Genomic DNA, 24,437 nt, shown 5'->3' with positions numbered 1-24,437 from the left:
CAAAGCTGTACTGAGCACAGTTCATAAAGTAAGGACTAGTACATAGGGTATGTTTGGAGGACTTAGTATGCACAGCAAGAGAGGAGACGCATACACTGGGCACCTGGTACTTACTGTCCCCCTCCCATCTGTTCTTGGCAGTGAAGGTTCTGTTATTCTCTCATTGTTGGGCTCCCCAACCCCTGTCATGAAGGTCAGTGGCGGTAATGTTTTAATTCTATTTCTGAGAGATCTCTATGCGTGAAGTCTTTATCTCTGTGATTTCTCGTTCTCTCGGGCAATATACAGATACTATTGTAATACTATAGCAATAGAATATGACAGGATTATGCAGGGCTGTGGCTTTTTTCCTTCTATAAATACTGCACAGATGTAAAACTTCTTCAAATGTATTACTGGCCTTTTAGAGGTAATGAGGTGGAAACCCAAAATGTTCTCCCTAATTGCTTTTCCTTACATGCCATGCTGGCATTTGAAGCCTTGTGACTAAGGGTCCTCACCTATCGCTATCTGACATACCTATGTACAACCCACCAGACATGGGTAGATTTATAAAAGGGGCATTTTGGGCAGTAACCCAGGGGAGTACCGGGCAATATCGGGGCTTTGGCCTTGACCATCCAAGCCCAATGGTGCAAGTATGATCTTGATAATAGTCATTGCAATTACTTGCCATATAAGGCTAGCTGCAAATATTATTGAATACAGAGTTCAATCAGATCCAAAAAAAGAATCTGGGGGACCTATGGCTTGAGTGCCCAGGGTCTATGGTAGGTTTCATTCAACAATGACTCAAGGCACACTCGTTATATAAACCTTATACACAATGTACCCTCTGATTTGTGGACTAATTGTGACCCCAGTTTTCTTTAAGGTCAAGGCAACTTCCTTGCCCTAATCTGGCATAAGGTGTATTGCTGCGAACAATATCTTACTGTTGTGTAGAAACTTGTTACCACAGCATCATCAAGTGAGAGTTCTGCACATCCCGCCACTGGCCATAAGGAGGCTGAAGCTGGGGACATATAAAGCTATATGGTAAAAAAATTTAATGCATTATGAGGATATTTGGAGGTATTATGGGGCAGTATGGTTATATGGAATATAAAATAATGCTATACAGAGGCAGGTTGGGGTTGTATTATGTGTTATAAATACGCTGCTTATGGGGCGGTTATACTGACAGATAACTATGTTGCTTTGCTTTGGCACTGTGAGCTGGACATGTGGATGTAGTGCATGTGCTGCCCATTGGGCTCTATATGATGGATAGTTGGGTGTGTTATGCACATTCAACTCTTGCTAATAATAATAATATACGTATTGTCATAGTGTGTGAAGCACAGTATATCCTTTTTAATATAGCGCATATTTAAAATATTACTTTTTGTGCCATACCAAGGATCTGAAGGGTGATTCCACTGGGCCATGCAGCATACTAAACAGATCACAATAAGCACAGATAGAGCCAGCACAATCTGACACTAGTACAGTAGACACGGCATAGGATCATGCCATACTAGTTCTACCCACTCACATAGCCTCAGGTTGCACAATGATTGCTGTCCATGACAGGTTCCACTATGCTATACCTGGTGCACAATATAATCCTTTAATGCTGCATCAGATTGGTCGAGCAAGTTGGTAGGTCTGGACTTCAGATTTAACCCCTGTGTCATTGCCTTGTGACGCTGATCATGTCACATTGGCTCAGCTCAGTTTTAAGAGTGGCTAGCACTGCTGCACATATTAAAGCTCAACAGAAAGACTCGCTATAAACTAATAGACGGTTACAGTATTTACACTAACCTTGGCTATAAAATAACTCATAGACCTCCACTATCTGCAAAGTTATTCTATCTTTACTGCAGCCTCTGAAATCTCATAGATTTTCTGATACTTACACCAAAATGAAATGTATTTATCGCCCCTCCGCTCCAATTTCCCCTGGATTTGTACCAGTGACACACAAGTATTTCTCAGTCACACACGAGAAATCACATAAAGCCGCACATTAGTGGGGAATAAGCGAGAATGGTTGTGTGATCCGCTCCCTCGGTAATGTATGGTATAACACAGATCATTAACTGTGAGGAAGGATGGGAGCATTTTAGTGGTGAGTGATGGATCCTACCTGGAGGGGGGGAGATGTGACGCTGTAAAGAAAGTAATGGGTTCCAGCCATCAGATAAATAGACCGGATGCTATTACTTAGTTCATTTATTTCCTAACATGTAATTTATTCCAACATTTTGCCCCTGTCTCCTTATACAGTGGAGACAGATATTTGTGGGTTGAATTAATATTCATGCAAATACAGCCAATCAATTCAGTAGTGTAGGGCCTGATTCATTAAGAAAAGTTAAGTAAAAAAATGAGTATGTTTTCTCCTGGACAAAACCATGTTACAATGCAAGGGGTGCAAATTAGTTTTCTCTTTTGCACATAAGTTAAATACTGACTGTTTTTTCATGTAGCACACAAATACTTGATGGCTTATTTGTACAGTGAAATTTAAAGTTAATATTTGTGTGATATGTTACTATATTAGAGCATTGGTCAGGTACTATGCAGTGGAGCTTACAATCTAATTACCCTAGCACAGACAGATAAAGACATACACCGGGGCTGACTTATTCAGAAGTCAATTAACCTATCAGGATGTTTTTGAGGGAAACTAGTGCAATGTATATTTTCTCTCAAAAACGTGGCTTCCTCTTCTGCGTTCACTAAACGTCCCACTGGTAGATTTAGTAAAACTTCTATAATGGGAAAGGGGAGTTGTCAATCAGATTCTAGCTGTGACGTTCTAGAATGTACTAGAAAAATGATAGCTGGAATCTAAATGGTAAACCATATCAACCTATCATATTCTCACCTTTTCTAAGTAGAATTTTAATAAATCTACCAGTCGTCCTCTGTTTAACACCAAACATCACAAATAATCTAGCTCAGAGGGGCATATAAAATGTATCTGCTGTTTCACACTGTGTGGCCTTAAACAGGGAAAGATTGGAACTTAGGTGAATTAGAACACATGAGTGAAAATCACAGGAACACGAGGGAAACCTGCACGACATTGCCACACACGCAGCAGTAACAATGGGGAGTTGGCCCCTTTAATTGTGATATAACCACATTTCGCTCCCAAAATTATTTGCATTACACAGAAATATTTAATAGAAGTAGCGGCTATTGGCCTGTGTGTGCAGTGATTGCTTCATTCAAGGGGTATTTCCACAAGTTAAACATAACATAGGTATATTAGTAAAAATAAAACAAATACAAAGTAATTAGTAAAGTTTTTTAAAACATTTAAATGCTTAAAATGTGGCTTGGCACACATGTACTCCGATTAGGGGTACTCTAATAAATTCTCACACATATGGGGAACTTAATATAAATCAGCACATTATAGGGGTTACTTGGTAAACATTTACCATCTCAAGGGGTGAACAGATCTCCATTAGCCGTCTGCTATGACTATGACTCATAGTTGACTACTCTCCCGGAATGTCCGGAAGACTCCCAAATTTTTTCGGAGCTCGCCCGGACTCCTGAAGAGCAGGGCAACCTCCTGAATCCTGCCCCTTTGTTGGTGAAGTGGGTGGAGGCAGGGCTAATTGATGCATCATGGCCCTGCCCCCTGCTATAATAGGCCTAAATTGGGATTGTAAAGCAGGGGTGGTGCCTAATGACATGATTAACGTGGCCACACCCCCAAGGCACAGCCAACTTTGGACAACTCCCGGAGGGGTGATCTCCAAAGTTGGCAAGTATTGACTATAGCTGCTATGACTTTTAGTTATATGTATTTAAGGTGTTATCCTACACTGCGCTTAGAGCATCCTTTTTATGTAAGTTGCTTGATACATTGACAAGATGTGCGGTACATTCTGTACTAATCTGATGCCTGTGAATAAATAAATAAGCGCCCATTTTCAGTATATTTGCTTGTATTTCAAAGGACTCGCTTATAATAAACATACTTATTGCACTTATTAACTAAACAAAAAGAGGGGGATAATGGCTGCCTAAAATATCTGGACACAAGTGCCTTACAATGTGCTTTTAGAATGCGGAATGTTATAAAGTATATCATTAGTGGAAGAGAATGCCTTTAAGTGGCAGCAATTTCAGTACATAATTGGTGACTAAATGCATTAAGACATAGACGTGCGTTACTTTGCTGAAAGTTAAAGTAACCTATTTTCCAAGAACCACATTTTACTTGTCAGGCGCCACATTTACTAAATGGCACATTGACCTAAAGAAAAATGACATTTCAGTATGCCGTTTATCCTCCTATTTTTTTTTTTTTAGAGAGTTAACATTTAACCCTAACAGAATAAAAGATAGTGTTGGAGATGGGTAGCTTGAGTCCACCAGTGGAAATGATTGATATGGTGGTCTGCAAAACACATAGAAACATAGAATGCGATGATAGAAAAACAACTTATAGGTGTACTAATCAGCTTCAGAGGTGAATTTGCAATCATCCAATCAGAAGCAGCTGGCTGGTGCTGGCATCACCATCATCATCATCATCATCATCATCAGTGTCTATTGGAGATGTTGCCTATAGCAACTAATCAGATTATAGCTTTCATTTATTTAGTGCATTCTACAAAATGACAGCTAGAATCTGATTGGTTGCTATAGGCAACATCTCCACTCTTTCAAACTCGCAGTTTAGTAAATATACCCCCAAATCACAGATGAGTCTCCCAGACTTGGACTGACCATTAATGTTACCAGGGGGATATTTCTGTGGGAGGTGAACGTGGCCCTTGAATTATGGTTAATACATGGAGAGCCTTTAAAAGTTTTTTTATTGCAATCTAAAGTCATTGTTTCATTGCATTGTGTACTTATGATATTAAATATATGTGCTATATAAAATATGTTTTCAACTCTGGGTTTACTGGATAATTCTGCGCATCCAAGTTTGGCACTGGAGTCTTTGTCGGCTCTGTCCGTCTTTTGTACAAAGCTTCCCACGGTAATAGATCCAGAGTCCATCTTCGGTGGAAATGAGAAGAGGGAACAGGGGAGATTTGTGTTACGATACTTACCATTCCTCGCTCCCCCGCCGCTCCGTCGGACCCGGAAGCCGCACTTCCGGGTTCAGCGATCACGTGACCGCTACCTAGGGCGGTCACATGATCACCACCAGGGCGGGGAATTCAAATGGGACTCTGCATAAAAACCTAGCTCTGACACTTGGAGAGTGTCAGAGCAACTTACCAGTTCCTGGCTCCTGATTCCTGTGTCCTTCCTTGTTCCTGCTTCATGTGTATTGACTCCCAGCGTACCGACCCGGCTTGTTCCCTCTTCTGGATTCCGTTGTCCTCTGTGTACCGACCCAGCTAGCTGACCTCGCTTCTGTTCTTGTGACCCGTGTACCGACCCGGTTTGATTGACTCCGAGACCGCTTCCTGATTCTGTCTGCATTGCCTGCCTGTGTACCTACCCGGCCTGTCCGACTACTCTCATCTTGCTCCTGCTCCGCTGTACTACACCTTGGGGAAAACCTGAGGACCGCGACCTGCGACTCCTGGCAGCAAAGCCCATCCCACCTTGCGGCGGTTCTTAGTGAATATCGGGGAGATCGTTAGACTCCGCACCTCAGGTAAGCCAGCGTTAATTAAGGTTAGTAGAGAATCTAGTAAATCCGTTACAGTTTGCTCTGACCATGGATCCAGCGGTTAAAGATCTACTGGAGCATTTAGTGGGTAGAATGGATAAACAGGAGGCGAACCAAGAGCAACTTTTAAAATTCCTTCAGAGGTTATCTACCCGGCTGGACGTTGTTCAGAACACCTTAGTGGCTACCGGACCTCCAGCACCAGTGAGTGCGGCTCCGGACCCCCCTCCTGCAGCAGCAGCTTCTTCCTCCCAATTTCGGATGCCTAATCCGCCTAAATTCGATGGAGACCCTAAACTTTGTAGAGGATTCCTGAACCAATGCTCCATCCACTTTGAACTGTTGCCAGGGAATTTTCCTTCTGAAAAGGCTAAAGTGGCCTATGTGATATCACTGCTCTCTGGTCAAGCCTTAGCGTGGGCGTCCCCATTATGGGAGCGGAATGATCCTATCCTGCATAGTTTATCCACCTTTTTGTCCACCTTTAGGAAGATTTTTGACGAGCCCGGAAGGGTTTCCAATGCCGCTGCTGGGTTATTGCGTCTCCGCCAAGGAAACCAGTCTGTGGGTCAGTATGTGGTCCACTTCAGAACTATGGCCTCGGAACTCCGCTGGAACGATGAGGCTCTTGTAGCTACATTCTGGCAGGGTCTTTCAGATCGGATTAAAGACGAGCTGGTGTCTCAGGAACTCTCTGCATCTTTAGACGATCTCATCTCCCTCTGCGTTAAGATTGACTTACGTTTCAAGGAGCGTAGTTCTGAGAAGGAACAGTCCCGACGCAGTATGATCCGTCTAGCCCCCAATTTCCAAACACCTGTTCTTCCACCCGAGGAACCGATGCAATTGGTAAAGACCCGCCTATCGGCCGAAGAGAGAGAGAGAAGATTCCGAAACAAGTTATGTTTATATTGTGGAGAGAGCGGGCATCTTCTGAACTCTTGTCCCAAACGTCCGGGAAACGACAGGGCCTAACGTGTTCAGGAACTATGTCGTTAGGCCTCCTTATTTCTTCTCCCTCAGTTCCTTATAATAATGATTGTGTCACTATTCCCATTTCTTTACAGTCTGGACAACATACCTTTTCTCAATCCGCACTCCTTGACTCCGGAGCAGCTGGGAATTTCATTTCGGCTGCCTTGGTAAAGCAATTCTCTATCTCCACGCTAGCCCTAGAACAATCTATCTCCCTTTTAGCCATCGACGGGGGAAGAATTCCTGAAGGATCTATCTTTTTACGCACCTCTCCTCTTCGTCTTCAGATTGGAGCCCTACATCAGGAGAGTATCTCCTTCTTCATCATCCATAAAACTACCAATCCTGTTATCCTTGGACTTCCGTGGCTCCATCTCCATTCTCCTAACGTGGATTGGCAGTCCGGTCATATCTTATCCTGGGGACAACATTGCTTTAATCATTGTCTATCAAAAGTAGTTCCCAAGGAGGGTCCCAAACGCCACATGAGGGTACCATTGGCACTGCTTCCTGAACCCTACCAAACCTTTTCCGATGTCTTTTGTGAACAAGAGGGCCACGAAACTCCCTCCACATAGAATTTGGGACTGTAATATAGATCTTATTCCTGGCAAACCAGTACCCCGAGGCAGAGTTTATCCACTTTCCGTTCCCGAATCTAAGGCCATGGAGGATTATGTCCAAGACAATCTCAGAAAAGGCTTTATCCGGAAATCCTCTTCTCCTGCTAGGGCAGGCTTTTTCTTCGTAAAGAAGAAGGACGGGGGCCTCCGCCCTTGTATTGACTATCGAGGCCTTAATGCCATCACAGTAAAAAATCGGTACCCTTTACCATTAATCTCAGAATTATTTGATCGGATAAAGGGGGCTACCATCTTTTTTAAATTGGACCTCAGAGGGGCCTATAACCTGGTGCGCATTAAGGATGGAGATGAGTGGAAGACAGCCTTCAACACCCGGGACGGTCACTTTGAATACTTGGTCATGCCGTTTGGGTTATGCAATGCCCCGGCTGTTTTTCAAGGCTTCATGAATGAACTCTTTCAAGACCTATTATATCAATGTGTGGTCATCTACTTGGATGATATCCTCATCTTCTCCCAAGAATTAGTATCACATCGCAAACATGTCTTGGAGGTTCTGTCCCGCATTAGGAAGAATTATCTATATTGTAAATTAGAGAAGTGCATCTTTGAACAAAGGCAAGTTCCCTTCTTAGGCTATATCATCTCTGGCACTGGATTGCAAATGGGTCCTACCAAGTTAAAAGCCATACTAGATTGGCCTCAACCCTCGGGCCTTAAGGCTACACAGTGGTTCCTGGGATTCTCCAATTACTACCGCCAGTTCATTAAAGGATACTCTACCTTGGTGGCTCCCATCAATGCCTTAACCCGTAAGTCTGCGAATGCCAAAATATGGTCTGGAGAGGCCATCCAAGCCTTTGCTACCTTAAAATCCTTTTTTTCCTCAGCACCCATCCTCCAGCAACCTGACTGTTCTCGCCCGTTCATTCTAGAGGTGGACACATCCTCCGTAGGTACAGGAGCAGTTCTTTCTCAACGAGACACTACCGGTAAACTACGTCCATGCGGATTCTTTTCCCGTCGTCTTCTTCCTGCTGAGAAGAACTACGGTATTGGGGATAAGGAGCTCCTGGCCATCAAATTGGCTCTTTTTGAATGGAGGCATCTTCTAGAAGGAGCCCAGTTCCCCATTACTATCTACACTGATCACAAGAACTTGCTATATCTACGTACGGCACGCTGCCTAAATCCTCGACAAGCAAGATGGTCCTTATTTTTCTCCCGATTTGACTTCAACATTTCCTTCCGTTCTGGATCTAAAAATATCAAGGCAGATGCTCTATCTCGCTCATTTGATCCTGCTGACTCGGAACCCTTGGAGGAGAATAAATTTATTCTGGACCCTAGTCGAATATTGGCAGCAACCCATATCAAGAAAAGCTGTCCTCCAGGCAAAACCTTCATTTCTGCACCTCTTTGCATCAAACTTCTACGATGAGCTCATCGTTCCCTCTTCTCGGGTCATGCTGGCATCCGCAAGACTTGGGCCCTGTTATCTCGCAATTACTGGTGGCCTTCCATACGGGAAGATGTAAGGAAGTTTGTGTCTTCATGTTCCATATGTGCCCAACACAAAACCCCCAGGAGGAGGCCTTATGGTCATTTACTTCCATTACCAGTTCCTGAATACCCATGGTCACAAATCTCCATGGATTTTATCACTGACCTACCTCCCTCCAAGTCTTGTACTGTGGTCCTAGTGGTCACAGACCGCTTTTCGAAAACTGCTCACTTCATTCCATTGAAAGGTCTTCCATCCTCCTCCTCGTTGGCTGATATTTTCATCAAAGAGATATTCCGCCTTCATGGTTGTCCTCATCACATTGTCTCCGATCGAGGATCTCAGTTTATATCCAAATTCTGGAGATCCTTTTGTCATAAATCTGGGATCAAGCTTGATTTTTCCTCTGCATATAACCCCCAGTCTAACGGTCTCACAGAGAGAACCAACCAGGAGTTGGAGAAATTTTTAAGAATATTCATATCTGCCAATCAAGACAACTGGGTGGACCTCCTTCCATGGGCTGAGTTTGCCCATAATAACCATTTCCATGAGGCTCTCTCTAATTCTCCTTTTTTCATTCTCTATGGCTGTTATCCTAGATTACCCACCTTTTCCCAAATTACTGCTTCTGAAGTCCCAGCAGTGGATGTATTATTTCGTAACTTCGCACATATCTGGGAACAAACCAAATCAAGTCTCAGAAAAGCCATCTCTCGTTCTAAGGAGTCCTATGATAAAAAGAGAGGAGCCGGCCCTAATTTCTTTATCGGGGATAAAGTTTGGCTATCTACACAGAACATTCGTTTAAAGGTTCCCAGCAAGAAATTTGCTCCCAGGTTCATTGGTCCATTTTCCATCTCAGAGATCATCAATCCAGTAGCGTTCAGATTAAGCTTACCACGTTCTCTACGTATCCCAGATGTTTTTCATGTATCATTGCTGAAACCAGTGGTTACGAACAAGTTTTCCACCCCTCCTAGGGCTCCTCCCCCTGTTATTATTCAGAATCAGGGTGAATATGAAACAAATCTTGGACTCCCGTAAATACAGAGGTGGTGTACAATTCCTAGTAGACTGGAAAGGTTACGGTCCCGAGGAACGCTCCTGGGTAAGAGCAGTCGACCTTCATGCACCCCGTCTACTCAAACTCTTTCATAAAAGATTTCCCTGTAAACCTGTATAGGTGTTCGGAGTCCACCTTTAAGGTAGGGGGTACTGTTACGATATTTACCATTCCTCGCTCCCCCGCCGCTCCGTCGGACCCGGAAGCCGCACTTCCGGGTTCAGCGATCACGTGACCGCTACCTAGGGCGGTCACATGATCACCAGCAGGGCGGGGAATTCAAATGGGACTCTGCATAAAAAACCTAGCTCTGACACTTGGAGAGTGTCAGAGCAACTTACCAGTTCCTGGCTCCTGATTCCTGTGTCCTTCCTTGTTCCTGCTTCATGTGTATTGACTCCCAGCGTACCGACCCGGCTTGTTCCCTCTTCTGGATTCCGTTGTCCTCTGTGTACCGACCCGGCTAGCTGTCCTCGCTTCTGTTCTTGTGACCCGTGTACCGACCCGGTTTGATTGACTCCGAGACCGCTTCCTGATTCTGTCTGCATTGCCTGCCTGTGTACCTACCCGGCCTGTCCGACTACTCTCATCTTGCTCCTGCTCCGCTGTACTACACCTTGGGGCAAACCTGAGGACCGCGACCTGCGACTCCTGGCAGCAAAGCCCATCCCGCCTTGCGGCGGTTCTTGGTGAATACCGGGGAGATCGTTAGACTCCGCACCTCAGGTAAGCCAGCGTTAATCAAGGTTTGTAGAGAATCCAGTAAATCCGTTACAATTTGATATTGCATGACTCTGTTGGTGGAGGCCTAACATTCGTACGCTGTCCAACGCTCATAACTATTTATTTCTCAATGAAATGCTGAACAAGGAAAGAAGCCAGGATGCAGCCGTCTCATTTTGTCACATGGAGGTTCAAATAAATGTAATATTAGTGGGATTCAGAGTACCACCACTGGGGCAGGATTGAGAATGAGTTATGGAGTGGATGATTTAAAATGCCCCTCAGAAGCCAGGGAACACCCTCTACCCCAGCCCTAGTGTTAGTTCTGGGTTGTCCATTGCTGTATGACAAGCTGCTTGGGTCAAGTTCAAGTTTAAGCCTGTCTATATAGCCTTGAACTTGTCTAGTGGTCGACCATGTTGACCCAAGTGATAGTGGGGACAATGAGAGTTCTGAGCAGAAAACAAGCGAGAGCCACGAGGAGCTGGAGAGACATTGAGGACATTTTCAGGTATGTTCGGGCTAGTAGTGTTCCAAGCCTGAGACTGTCAATTAAACCTGCCTAGAGAGTAGAGCCGGAGAGACCTGACATTGAGAGACTAGGGAAGATGTTGAGGAGGATAGTGTAGAAGTCAGGAAACAGAGTGACAGTCCCTAGGATGAGAGAGTGTCAACTTTTGTGTAGAACTTGTGGACAATGTCCATTGTTTATTGCAACAACTAAGTCTCTGCTGGAAGAATTCAATAAAGGAGTGAGCTTTATGGAGAGATGGTTTAGTGGCAATCTATTATAATATATATGAATTGGACTGAATGTTAAAGCTGTATTTAGAGCCAACCTGGTTTTCAAAATGCAAATTCAAGAGCCCCTTTCTACACTTTCACCCACAGAGCCTGGGGATACAAGACTGAGATAGCCTAGGGAAGTAGGTGTCGGTGTGGAGAACACTCCTACCAACCACCTGCGTGAAAGAGGCTATATAAAGATCTATCCATTTTTTTAGACAGAGAGACACTTAAAGGCAAAACGATATATTTAGTTCTGTCCTTTATTTATGTAATGTCAAAATAATAATAATAATAATAATAAAAAAGTATAGCACATTTAGTACATTTAATATGTCAATATTAAGCAGGACTATACTATCAGATAGTTGATTAATCATTCACACCAGTACCTGCCTTTAGAGCTAATCCAAAGCACCCAGAGGAAGTCCAGACAAACACGGGAAGAACATACAAACTCTACACATATAGCACCCTGGTCGGAATTGAACCCTTGGCTCAACCCTACAAGGCGGCATTGCCAATGTCTGTCCATACATTTATATGTTTGTGGGTGTATTATGTGTGCTATGTATGTATTATGTGTGCCATGTATGTATTATGTGTGCTGTGTATGTATTATGTGTGCTATGTATGTATTATATGTGCTATGTATGTATTATTTGTGCTATGTATGTATTATGTGTGCTGTGTATGTATTATGTGTGCTGTGTATGTATTAGGTGTGCTATGTATGTATTATGTGTGCTGTGTACGTATTATGTGTGCTATGTATGTATTATGTGTGCTATGTATGTATTATGTGTGCTATGTATGTATTATGTGTGCTATGTATGTATTATGTGTGCTGTGTATGTATTATGTGTGCTATGTATGTATTATGTGTGCTGTGTATGTATTATGTGTGCTGTGTATGTATTATGTGTGCTATGTATGTATTATGTGTGCTATGTATGTATTATGTGTGCTGTGTATGTATTATGTGTGCTGTGTATGTATTATGTGTGCTATGTATGTATTATGTGTGCTGTGTATGTATTATGTGTGCTATGTATGTATTATGTGTGCTATGTATGTATTATGTGTGCTATGTATGTATTATGTGTGCCATGTATGTATTATGTGTGCTATGTATGTATTATGTGTGCTATGTATGTATTATGTGTGCTGTGTATGTATTATGTGTGCTATGTATGTATTATGTGTGCTATGTATGTATTATGTGTGCTATGTATGTATTATGTGTGCTGTGTATGTATTATGTGTGCTATGTATGTATTATGTGTGCTATGTATGTATTATGTGTGCTATGTATGTATTATGTGTGCCATGTATGTATTATGTGTGCTATGTATGTATTATGTGTGCCATGTATGTATTATGTGTGCCATGTATGTATTATGTGTGCCATGTATGTATTATGTGTGCTATGTATGTATTATGTGTGCCATGTATGTATTATGTGTGCCATGTATGTATTATGTGTGCTATGTATGTATTATGTGTGCTATGTATGTATTATGTGTGCTATGTATGTATTATGTGTGCCATGTATGTATTATGTGTGCTATGTATGTATTATGTGTGCTATGTATGTATTATGTGTGCCATGTATGTATTATGTGTGCTATGTATGTATTATGTGTGCCATGTATGTATTATGTGTGCTATGTATGTATTATGTGTGCTATGTATGTATTATGTGTGCCATGTATGTATTATGTGTGCTATGTATGTATTATGTGTGCCATGTATGTATTATGTGTGCTATGTATGTATTATGTGTGCTATGTATGTATTATGTGTGCTGTGTATGTATTATGTGTGCTATGTATGTATTATGTGTGCTATGTATGTATTATGTGTGCCATGTATGTATTATGTGTGCTATGTATGTATTATGTGTGCTATGTATGTATTATGTGTGCCATGTATGTATTATGTGTGCTATGTATGTATTATGTGTGCTATGTATGTATTATGTGTGCTGTGTATGTATTATGTGTGCTGTGTATGTATTATGTGTGCCATGTATGTATTATGTGTGCCATGTATGTATTATGTGTGCTGTGTATGTATTATGTGTGCCATGTATGTATTATGTGTGCTATGTATGTATTATGTGTGCTATGTATGTATCAAGACAAGAATGTTGTTGTTTTTTGTTCTGAAAAAAAAACCAAGGGTGGATTATTACCGCTCTCCCCATAAAAGCCTTCTATACCCCTGATACATGTTGAGCAGACATGACTGCTTTGGTAACTGCCAATTATAACAACACACCTTATAAAAAGCAATGTACTATTGTTATTATTGTCTGATAGACTCCTCTAAGTGCTTTTCTTAGTAATAATACAGAAGTGTGTTTCTGGAAGTCATTCAAAGACAAACTAGAAGGGAAAATATACATTAATACTTTTAGAAGAAGTAGAAAGTGCTCCGAGACAATGCGTCTTATTGGACATTTTCTTTCTCTCTCCTCTCAGAATGGCACGTTGCTGTCTGCGGATATAACTTATTGTCCAAGAAATACCTCCTGTGGTTCCTGGCATTTCAGAGTAGAGCCGTAGAAGAATATGGCTTTTAATAGGTGTGTTGCTTGTATTCAGCGAATGGTTCGATTTTTTTTATTCCATCACTCTCATTTTAAAGTTCAGCTCGTGACCTGCTATTAATTGCACAGTGTGGGGTACAGCTTTTCTGTGTCAGAATTTTACAATAGATATTTAGGGCTATTATTTGCTGTCATAATTGTCCTGTTTTTTTCCCAGTTGATTTCCGTGTAGACAACACAAGCTGTAATAGTGTTTTAAAATTGTTCTATTTCTTGCAGTTAAAGTGTATCGCCTACATGTTGATAGCAGACATTTGGGAGCTTGACCAATATTCAATCTTTCAATACACTCAGAACTATTCAAATAATTGATTCAGTGATGTCACTAGTTCCTAGTGAATTAATAGGCTGCATTCTTATGAAAACTGCTTTAGCTCAATGGCTCCCTCTACTGTCTGTAACTGCTATCTACACTTTAAATATTTGAAGTTGAGTGTGGGGTATGGTGTTTATACTCTCTTGATAAACTTTTTAACAGAACTCATACTGTATGTTGATATAGGTTAACAGGACAACAGTTGAGATGCAGGCAGTTCATGGAGGTGCAAAAATTGACAGAGATTATCTTCGCTCAACACTAAGGACTAGAGATGCTCACTGACCCCCGTGAACTGGTTTTGGTTTTGGATTAGCTTTGTGTTTTTGTTTTGGCAAAACCACGCTCGTGTGTTTTGGTTTTGGATTTTTTAGAAAAAATCCTAAAATATGCTAAAATCACATGATTTTGCAGTTTTTTTGTTCCTACATTATTATTAACTTCACTAACACTAATTTCAAGTCATTTGCAGTCAATTTTGGCCACCTCACAGGTCACAATATTAATTTCATACACTTTCGGACAAATACTGCAGCGACCTGGCTGGATGGTAAGCGACAGAGCAATGACACAAACACACGGCAGTTCCTAGCACATCTAGGACACATTGGTACACAGCAGTGGCAGAAAAGAAAAATGGGGGTCGGCCCTCCCTCCCACCACTCGCTCTGTTGGATCTTAAAAAGGAATTCAAAACTCGCGAGATCCGAGATCCCACGACGTCACAATGACGTTTTGGCTCGTTTTCAATGCCAAGGGCGCGCCACAGTACCGAGCCGCGGATCCAGGATCCCCTAAGTTCGGGTGTGTTCGGTTCTCGAGGAACCGAGCCTGAGCATCTCTACTAAGGAGTAGTAAGGAGTAGTTTTATTAAATCTTCTAGAAAAGTGGATGTGTTGCTCATAGCAACTAATCAGAATCTAGCATTTTTCTAATACATTCTAGAAAATGAAAGCTAGAATCTGGTTGGTTGTTTTGGGCAACATCTCCAATTTTCCTTTTTCAAAGTTTTATAAATCTCACATGCCTACATTTGCGCTATGGGGAGGCGATGACTTTTTGGTCCAGGATAGTGGTGTTTACACGGTATTTTAGAACCATCTGTTGGGAACAGTTGGGCAAATCAGGGATCATGTTTTCATTTTGGGGGATATCATTGGAATAATATAAAGGGGTATAGGTGGGATGAATGTAGGGAGTACTTCCCTGCTTTGTGGGAGGACACACGGCCTTCCCCCCCACCCCCTCAAATTTCTAATCTACCTTTGAGGTCCCAGAGACCGGGTCTCGTCCCTATAGTTATAATGACATGCATTTCTGGAAGTACTTCGACCAATATATAACTTCACGTACATTACACGTGTACTAAAGTCTATTACAATATTCCGTCATGATTAATGTAAGACTTAAATTGTTCAAAACTGAGCAGTATTGTGGGAGTTTAAATTAATGAAAGGGGTGGTAGTAGGTTGGACTTTGAAGTGACATTTCGCTCGGTCCAGCCAGGGCCGGATTAAAGGTATGGAGGCCCCTGGGCTAAGGTGGCCTCCATTCCCCCATGAGGGCCCCCCCATGGTCTGAGCCAAGCCCCCCCCCCCCCCGTCCTGGTGAGCAGAGCCGCCCCAAAGGCACTTACCTCATTCTCCTGGCATTGCAGTCCTTCCCCGGGGCGCTGTACACTCTTTACTGAAGAGATCTCGTGAGAGTGAGACTCACAAGATCTCCTCAGTAAGGAGACTACATCAGCAGCATTGATCGCGCCGGGGGCGCCCCCGCCCCATCAATACTGCTGCTGAGCACTTACAAGGGCCTCCTGGATGCCCGGGGCCCCTGGGCTGTAGCCCAGTTAGCCCTAGGGTTAATTCGGCCCTGAGTCCAGCATATGCATTTTCAGCAAACCCTCAAAGCTAGATGCAGATTCATTTTTGGGCACCCTTCCCAGAATTTGAAAGTGAGTGTGCCAGATTAAGGGCAACATGTGACAGGATCTGAACATTATGAAGGGTCTCTTGCGAGCAGCGCCATATTGTGGAAGGGATGTGACCAGTGCCATGGGGGTGTGGCAAGCACCATGGTGGGTGTGGCAAGAACCATGGTGGGTGGGGCTAGTGGCTAAAAAGTTATATCTACTGTATCTTACAAGTGCCTCTATCCCCGTTTCCTCTTCTCTGAAATGCGGTGCGCACCAGTAACTGGTTTGCTCTGCATGAAATGGAAGAGAAGAGTGGGAAATATCTTCTAACTGTCCATCAAGGTTTTACAATTTATTTGGTCTATGTAGCTATAAATATATGGTTGAGCCAGCGCCACATTCTATTGCATTGGAATAGACAATCACAGCATGCAAGAAAAATATCAAATGAGTAAGACAATTGGGTTCACAAGCAATGCATTGTGGTATTGGACCAAACCATGATTAAAGTATCCCACTCACCCCTTATGGTTTGTTTTAACAGCCCCCTCTTTTCCCCCTGTTCTTTACAGCCCCCTCTCTCTCCTTCTGTTATTTACAGCCCCTTCGCCCGTTCTTATCAACCCCATCCCCTTGTTTTTTTTACAGCCCCCCCCTCCCCCCCATTTTTTACAGCCCCTTCCCCCTCAGCAATATACTTACATTAGGGCTCTGTCTTCTTCTTGCTCCGCAATCTTCTTGCTCTGTCTGCTCCTTGCTCTGTTGTCTTCTTCTGTCTGTCTTCTTCCTCTTGTCTCCGTGCAGGCTCCTCTATACAATGTCCTGAAGTCACATGTGTACGTCAGCTACACTGCAGGGAGCAGGATGCAGGGAGCCGGTCTGCGTTCTCAATGTGCCGGTCTCCCTGTCACTCAAAAATGACAAACTGTGGTAAGTGCACTGAGACCATCTGGGGGCTGCATATTGCGGGCGGGTGTTGGGCTCTCTCGGCCTTGCGCCATGTACGGTCGCACCGCTGTATTTACAGCTCTGCATTCTAATGTAGTTCTCACTTCTTCCATGTTCCTCTGATATTGAGATGTCATTCTCGGGGACACCGATTAGCATCTTACGGTTCCTCTTCTCCTTAACCCTCCTGTGTAAATATTTTCCATGAAACAAAACCATCACTGTGGAATTTCTCTCCCTTTCTCTTTGATCTCATTCTGTATCAGGATAGTCTTTTCTCCACTTTTGTCACTTTAGATTGTAAACGTGTTTGAAGTATGAGGATGTTGCTTCTCCTTAAGTTAAGTGTAACGGACTTACCTCTCCGCCGCTCCGGAAGCCGCACTTCCGCATCCAAGACCACGTGACCACACCCGGAGGCGGTCACATGACCACAACCTAGAGGCGGGGATTTTGATTCCCTGTCAGGATAAAAACCTCACTCTGACACTCGCTGCAAGTCCGGAATTAAGCTTGACTTCTCTTACGCATATCATCCCCAGTCCAATGGGTCTACTGAAAGAACTAACCAAGAATTAGAGAAGTTTCTAAGAATATTTATCTCAAGTAACCAAGATAACTGGGTGGATCTTCTCCCTTGGGCCGAGTTTGCCCATAACAACCATTTCCATGAGGCCATCTCTAACTCCCCCTTTTTTGTTCTTTATGGCTGCCTTCCTAGACTACCCACCTTCTCTCAAATCTCATCTTCTGAAGTTCCGGCAGTGGACTCTCTGTTTCGTAATTTCTCTGCTATTTGGGAACAGACCAAGATAAATTTAAAGAAAGCAACCACTCGTTCCAAAAAATTCTACGATAAAAGGAGGAGAATGACTCCAAGTTTTTCAGTCGGTGACAGGGTATGGCTATCCACCCAGAACATTCGTTTAAAGGTTCCCAGTAAAAAATTTGCTCCCAAGTTCATTGGCCCATTCGCTATTTCTGAGATTATTAATCCCGTAGCCTTTAGATTGAGTCTGCCTCCCTCCTTACGCATACCCAATGTCTTTCATGTCTCCTTGTTAAAACCGATGGTAACCAACAGATTCTCCACCTCATCCAGAACTCCTCCTCCTCCTGTTGTGGATCGGGATCAAGTCGAATACGAGATTAAAACTATCCTAGATTCTCGTAAAGTTCAAGGTGCCATACAGTTCTTGGTGGATTGGAAGGGTTACGGCCCTGAGGAGCGCTCATGGGTAAGAGCCATTGATCTGCATGCTCCCCGTCTACTTAAATTATTCCATAAAAATTTTCCCTTAAAACCCTATCAGGTGTTCGGAGTCCACCTTTATGGCAGGGGCTACTGTAACGGACTTACCTCTCCGCCGCTCCGGAAGCCGCACTTCCGCATCCAAGACCACATGACCACACCCGGAGGCGGTCACATGACCACAACCTAGAGGCGGGGATTTTGAATCCCTGTCAGGATAAAAACCTCACTCTGACACTCGCTGAGTGTCAGAGCAACACTTACCTGTTCCCAGCTCCTGCACTTCGTGGATTGCTGTGTTTTCCAGTCTCCAGTGTCTTCCTGTGTGCTGATCTCTGCCTGTTTGACTACCCTGGCTCTCCTATCCCCGTGTACCGACCCGGCTTGCTGACCATTCTTCTGTTCTTGTGACCCGTGTACCGAACCTGGCTTGTTGACTCCGAGTTGCCTTCTGATTCTGCCTGACTTCATTCCTGTGTACCGAACCGGCTTGTCTGACTCCGCTACCTCCGCTCCACTCCGCTGTACTACATCTTGGGGGAACCTGAGGACCGCGACCTGCCAATCCTGGCAGCAAAGCCCACGCCGCCTTGCGGCGGTTCTTGGTGAACAGCGGGGAGATCGTTAGACTCCGCACCTCAGGTAAGCCAGCGCTAATCAAGATTAGTAGTAGAAGTATCCAGAATCTGTTACATTAAGTTCCTTAGTTATCAGATCTTATTATTTCTCAGTCCTTGGTAATATGTATTTATCATACAGAGAAATGTCAATGTGCTTGATCCCACTCTACATTAACATCCTCGTACTATGAGATTTCTCTATATTGGCCCATTTCCTGATGTATGGCCCAAAAAGTCACCTTCTTTTCAGCACACTTAAACATGTTATTTCCAAACTCGTAACCCTTAGAAATTTACTTTTCACCAAATGGAACATCAGAGAAAAAAAAACATTTAACCTATTCTCCGACGCAGCTTAGAGTCTCTACTATTGTATAGTCTTCAGCACTGGAACCGGATTTTGCACCCATGTATCCTTACATGAGCGCATTTCTTTCTGGTTTGTATGTGAAGCCCGGTGACCTTAGGTTGAGTAAGGGGACTCCAAAGAGTCCAGGCTTGTGATATTGCATCTGCCGCAGCACTGTGAGTCATCTATCATTGGCTTTATTTGGAGAGACGCACGGGCCAATCAGAATGGACGTTCTGTTGGTCTAGGTCAGAGGATACAGGAATTGCTAAGACTTACAGTAACTTTCATCTCCTCTGTTTATATTTCATACACTGTGCAGGGCTGATGACAAAATGCCAGTGGAAGGAATAGGACTGGGAACTGGAAGATTAAATAACCTGCAGCACTCATGACTCCCCTTAACCTCCTTGAAGAGGTAGGCTGTCACAACAATGTGGGGCAATGTATTTAATGTTAACGAACACAGTTAATCATTTAGGGATTAATACAGGGCATTCGGGGATGTATACAGGACATTTGGGAATGACCACAGGGCATTCTAGCTGTCATTTTATAGAATGTACTAAATAAATGATAACTAAAATCTGATTGGTTGCTATGGGCAACATCTACACTTTATCAATTTACCCCCAAGTCTGCTTCCTCTCAAGAAAATCAAGCATACAAAAGGGTGAAATACTTATTGCAAGTGGCTGAGATCAATGTCTACAGGAGAGTTGTGCTAATATTTTGGTTTTGTTATGTTAAACTATGTCCAGAGGGCCACAGGACTGTCTTTTATATGTTTTTAGTTGTCTTTATTCAATAACTATTATTGTTTGTCAAGTTTTAACTGTGCATGATTGCCCCTGTGCACACACTGGGCCTGATTTTGAGTTAGGAGCAAATCAAAACAAAGGAGCAAATTTGCACCTGGACAAACCATGTTGAAATGCAAGGGGTACAAATTGACTTGTTTTTTTGCTCGCAAGGGAAAAGCTGTCTGTCTTTTCATGTAGCACACAAATACTTGATAGGCTTATTTCTACACTGAAATTAAAGTTGATCTGACCTGCCGTATCCCAACAATAAATCTGTCCCTACATTTTAAGTTTACCTCCCCCTGTAATGCAACATGGTTTTGCCCAGGTGCAAAGTTGCTCCTTTTTTTGCTTTGCTCCTAACTCAAAATCAGGCCCAGTGTGTACAACTGTGTGTGGGATTGCAGACAGATGGAAATGTGCAGATCACTACAAAGTCCCGCTAATACTTTCCATCCTCCCCTTAATTCATTTAAACTTTTCAATTTTTCTCTTAAAATACTACTTGTTGGAATACTTATACTAGATTTTGATTTGTGCACATAAACTCTACACAGCAGCATAGCCAGACATCCTATCTCTGACACATGCCAGTTCAAGCTCCTCCCTAAAATGAAAGCCATATATGTGTAATATTAGTAATACTTGCATTAAAAAAAAGAGCCCAGAATAAAAGGTCTATCAAAATAAAGACTTCACCCATTAACAAAAAAAATACAAAAAATAAACTAGAAATAAGTACATGTATCAATTAAAAAATATGATCACATGACCAATCAAGTGCTCGAACACCAATAAGACTTAAAATCAGACACTAAAACCATAATGTATCAATAAACTAATATCATATAGTAATAGTAAAAGTATAAAACATAAAAATAGGTGTATGATGTCACCAAACAGTAGTTGCGCACAAGGGCCAGAGTTTGCTCTATTATTAAACCACCCTTACATTAAATATACAATTAAGTTATATTCATGTACTGGTTGCTTTCTTATTTCTACACAGGGAGGAATAAAAGAAGAAAGTGTAAATAATGAAGTATCTTTTGTTTTTCCTCCGTTACCCTCCAGGAAACATAATCAATAATGTTGATAACCGTTTTCTTCCCACGAACAGCAAATCGATATTAGTCTCATTCTGTTCATTAAAAAATCCATGGCAATTTTATTTTCTTTATTGCCTAATCAATAGCTTTCTCATTTTGTTAATCATACAATGTATATTGATCACAAGTTCACTCTTGGTCTCTCCCGTGTTGTGTCTTTGTGTCAGCGGAGATTTTATTTTAATGAGCTAGAAGAAAACAAATCACGAACTACATAGAAAACGTGTAGATTACTGGTGATATAACAATCACTCATTAGCAGACATCCGTAATTGCCCCTGACATACAGGGACTAGTGTAGAGTGATTACTACATCGGTTTGCATAGTCTATCCTGCGTGAAATCACTCTTCTCATGCCAAGAGAGTGACCACTGTAAGAATCAAATAGATTGGGTGACATTTAGGAAATGGGGCGCCCTTAAAAAGGCCAATAAGGATCAGAAAAAAATATCACACACTTGGAACATATTTATAACTGTAACATCTACATCTTTTAACTGGTTTTGACTATTGCAACTAGTTGTGGATTCTGACGGGGTGAGAATAAGGACTGTGAATTGTTGCAACACATTTTTAAACAATCTGGATATATATATTTATATTGTTTTGTAGAAACATGTTTCACAAATCTGTTGTATTTTCTTGAAAAGGAGTTTGTTAACTTGTGAATTGTTCTTATTATTGGCTGTAGGTTGGTCTAGTCATGTAAACATTCTAATGCTTTGATCTGCTACCGCAATGATAGGCAACAGGTGGCCTGATGAGCTTTAGACTGCAGACCCCAGGGGGTATTTTTACCAAACTGGAGGTTTGAAAAAGTGGAGATGTTGCCTAGAGCAACCAATCAGATTCTAGCTGTCATTTTGTAGAATGTACTAAATACATGATAACTAGAATCTGATTGGTGGCTATAGGCAACATCTCCATTTTTTTTCAAACCTGCAGTTTTGTAAATATACCCCCTGATCTCTTTATATGTCCCTGCTCTGACTGCTGTTGAATAAGCCAGAGTCACAGGAGAAGGTGGAGGGAGAGTCAGAACCACATAATCTTCCTCCTTCCTCCACAAGTAATACCTGATTTCTGAATCCTAACTGACAAGGTAAGGGCACTTTTTGGACAGGGTGGCATTAATTAGAGGCCATTAGTGCATGAGTAGTCATTAGTTTTTAATTAATGGTGGGTGGTCACTGGTACTTTGTGGGATGAGTGGATGGGGGCATTTGGAGGGGGTCTGTGAGGAGTTTTGGAGTACATGTGAGATATGAGGACATGTGGGGAAGTTTGGAGCAATTGGGGGTTCTCAGTGGACATAGAAGTTCTGAGGTTCATGCAGGGACATTTTGGGATGACGAGTGATGTGGGTGTGTGACCCTTTAAGTATAACAGGCTGCCCATCACTCTGATAGAGGTTGAAAATATTAGATGACTGTAGCTCAGAACTAGGCAGACACAATGGGGTTTCTTGGCACAAGAGTGAGAAGTGTATCTATTTATTTATTTACACATTTGCCTGCAGAATTTTGTCTGCAAATTTTGTCATAAATGTTGCCATTGTCTACCATTTCACCCAGGCTTTCAAACATATGTTTTGACTAAAATAAACACCATAGGAGATGTGATTAAAGTAAATAACATAGTAATATATTCTACAAGAAAATGCTTTATTTTATTTACAATGTTATGTGCTATAGTGCTAAACACATATTTTCACCTGAAATACCGCAGTAGGTGAGGTTACAGATTGTTGGAATATAGTTTATTCTTATATCATCATAAAGGTTTATGTTTAGCAAGACAAACTTTTTATTGTATTACATCCACAATACGTACATTTTAGCTTATGGAGACAACAATATTTGAAAGAAAACAATGTGCTACTACATTCTCAAAAGAAATAATCCATACATAATAAAAATTACAAAAATATTAAAAAGTATGTTTTTTCTTCTGGTGAATAGGACAGCAATGATCATGACAGACAGTGGTGTATTGATGGTAGGAGAGAACAAAGCAATGCTGTGGTTGTTTTTCAGTTTACCCAGACTTACAAATATCTTTGTTTCCACAAACAAATATTGCAGTAGGTGTGGTTCAAACTATCAGCATATATTTTAAAGCAACTGCTCCCCAAAGTTGTCTGCCTTACTAGTACCTTATTTTCACCCAAATAATACCACAGTAGCTGCTGGTAAACTTTTTAAAATACTTTCTTGTATTTGCACCAGGAAATTGTATTTCTTCTAAAAGTCTAATTTACACTTAAACACCCCATTTCTATTGTTTCAAAGTTTATTCTTATTAACTATAAATGCCTATTTTTGATAGAGGAAATAGGGGTTACAGATTACTGGAATATTCTTTTACTTATTGCATAAGAAATTGTCTGGTTATTAACTGCCTTGTTCTTGTTTCAGTCCAGTACAGCAGTCGCTGTAGTTTAAATTCTTTTAATATACTTTTTTTTTTCTAGTTTTGCCAGTAAATGTTCTCGCTTTTAAATGTGGTGAAAATACATTGAACTCTATATATAATTAACATACTATCAAATGGCACCTCCTGGATTCAAATGACTCCAGGGACTGCAGTGCCTTCTGGGAGTTCCAGATGGCAAATCACCACCCTGGCGACAGAGCCCCATGTTAGCGTGTACCATCTTGTACTCTTGTGTGTATCATTATCACCACATAGTGATGTGTAACAGCTCTTTAAGGGCTACTCATGAGCAATAAACCCCATTCTTCCAACAAGATCCTGCATGACACCTCTTATCTGCCATAATCCTGTGCCGTGAAGATAAGAGCTAACCTCTAATCTGTTCCTTGGCCTCTGTGGTGAATCCAATGTCTGAGTCAACCTTCTGGCTACTACCCTGCAGCTCTTATCCTTAGTAAGCAGGCAGGAGAAACCAGCCAACGTTACTCGCAAAGTGGTGCTGGAGCAGCTACATCCAACAGCTGGCGGGTGCAGGTGCCGATAAAGGAGACTGGTGGTGGCAGTAAATAGTAGCCGGTATGCAGCTGGCACTTACAGTCGGTGAGTGTCTGGTGACAGAGTAATACCAGCAGCTCCTTCTGGTAACAGCAGGTTATTCACTGTAAAAGGAAGCCCCAAAACGAATCGGTAAAACCACTGAAAACAGCGAGGACAGGCTAATACAGCAACCCAATCATGAGCGTACAATCTGAAAGCTAAACAAGAAAATTGATACAAATTCAAAAGCATATT

This window comes from Mixophyes fleayi, chromosome 3, assembly GCF_038048845.1.
Source record: "Mixophyes fleayi isolate aMixFle1 chromosome 3, aMixFle1.hap1, whole genome shotgun sequence".
Classification (NCBI taxonomy): domain Eukaryota; kingdom Metazoa; phylum Chordata; class Amphibia; order Anura; family Limnodynastidae; genus Mixophyes; species Mixophyes fleayi.
This window is presented reverse-complemented; position numbering follows the sequence as displayed.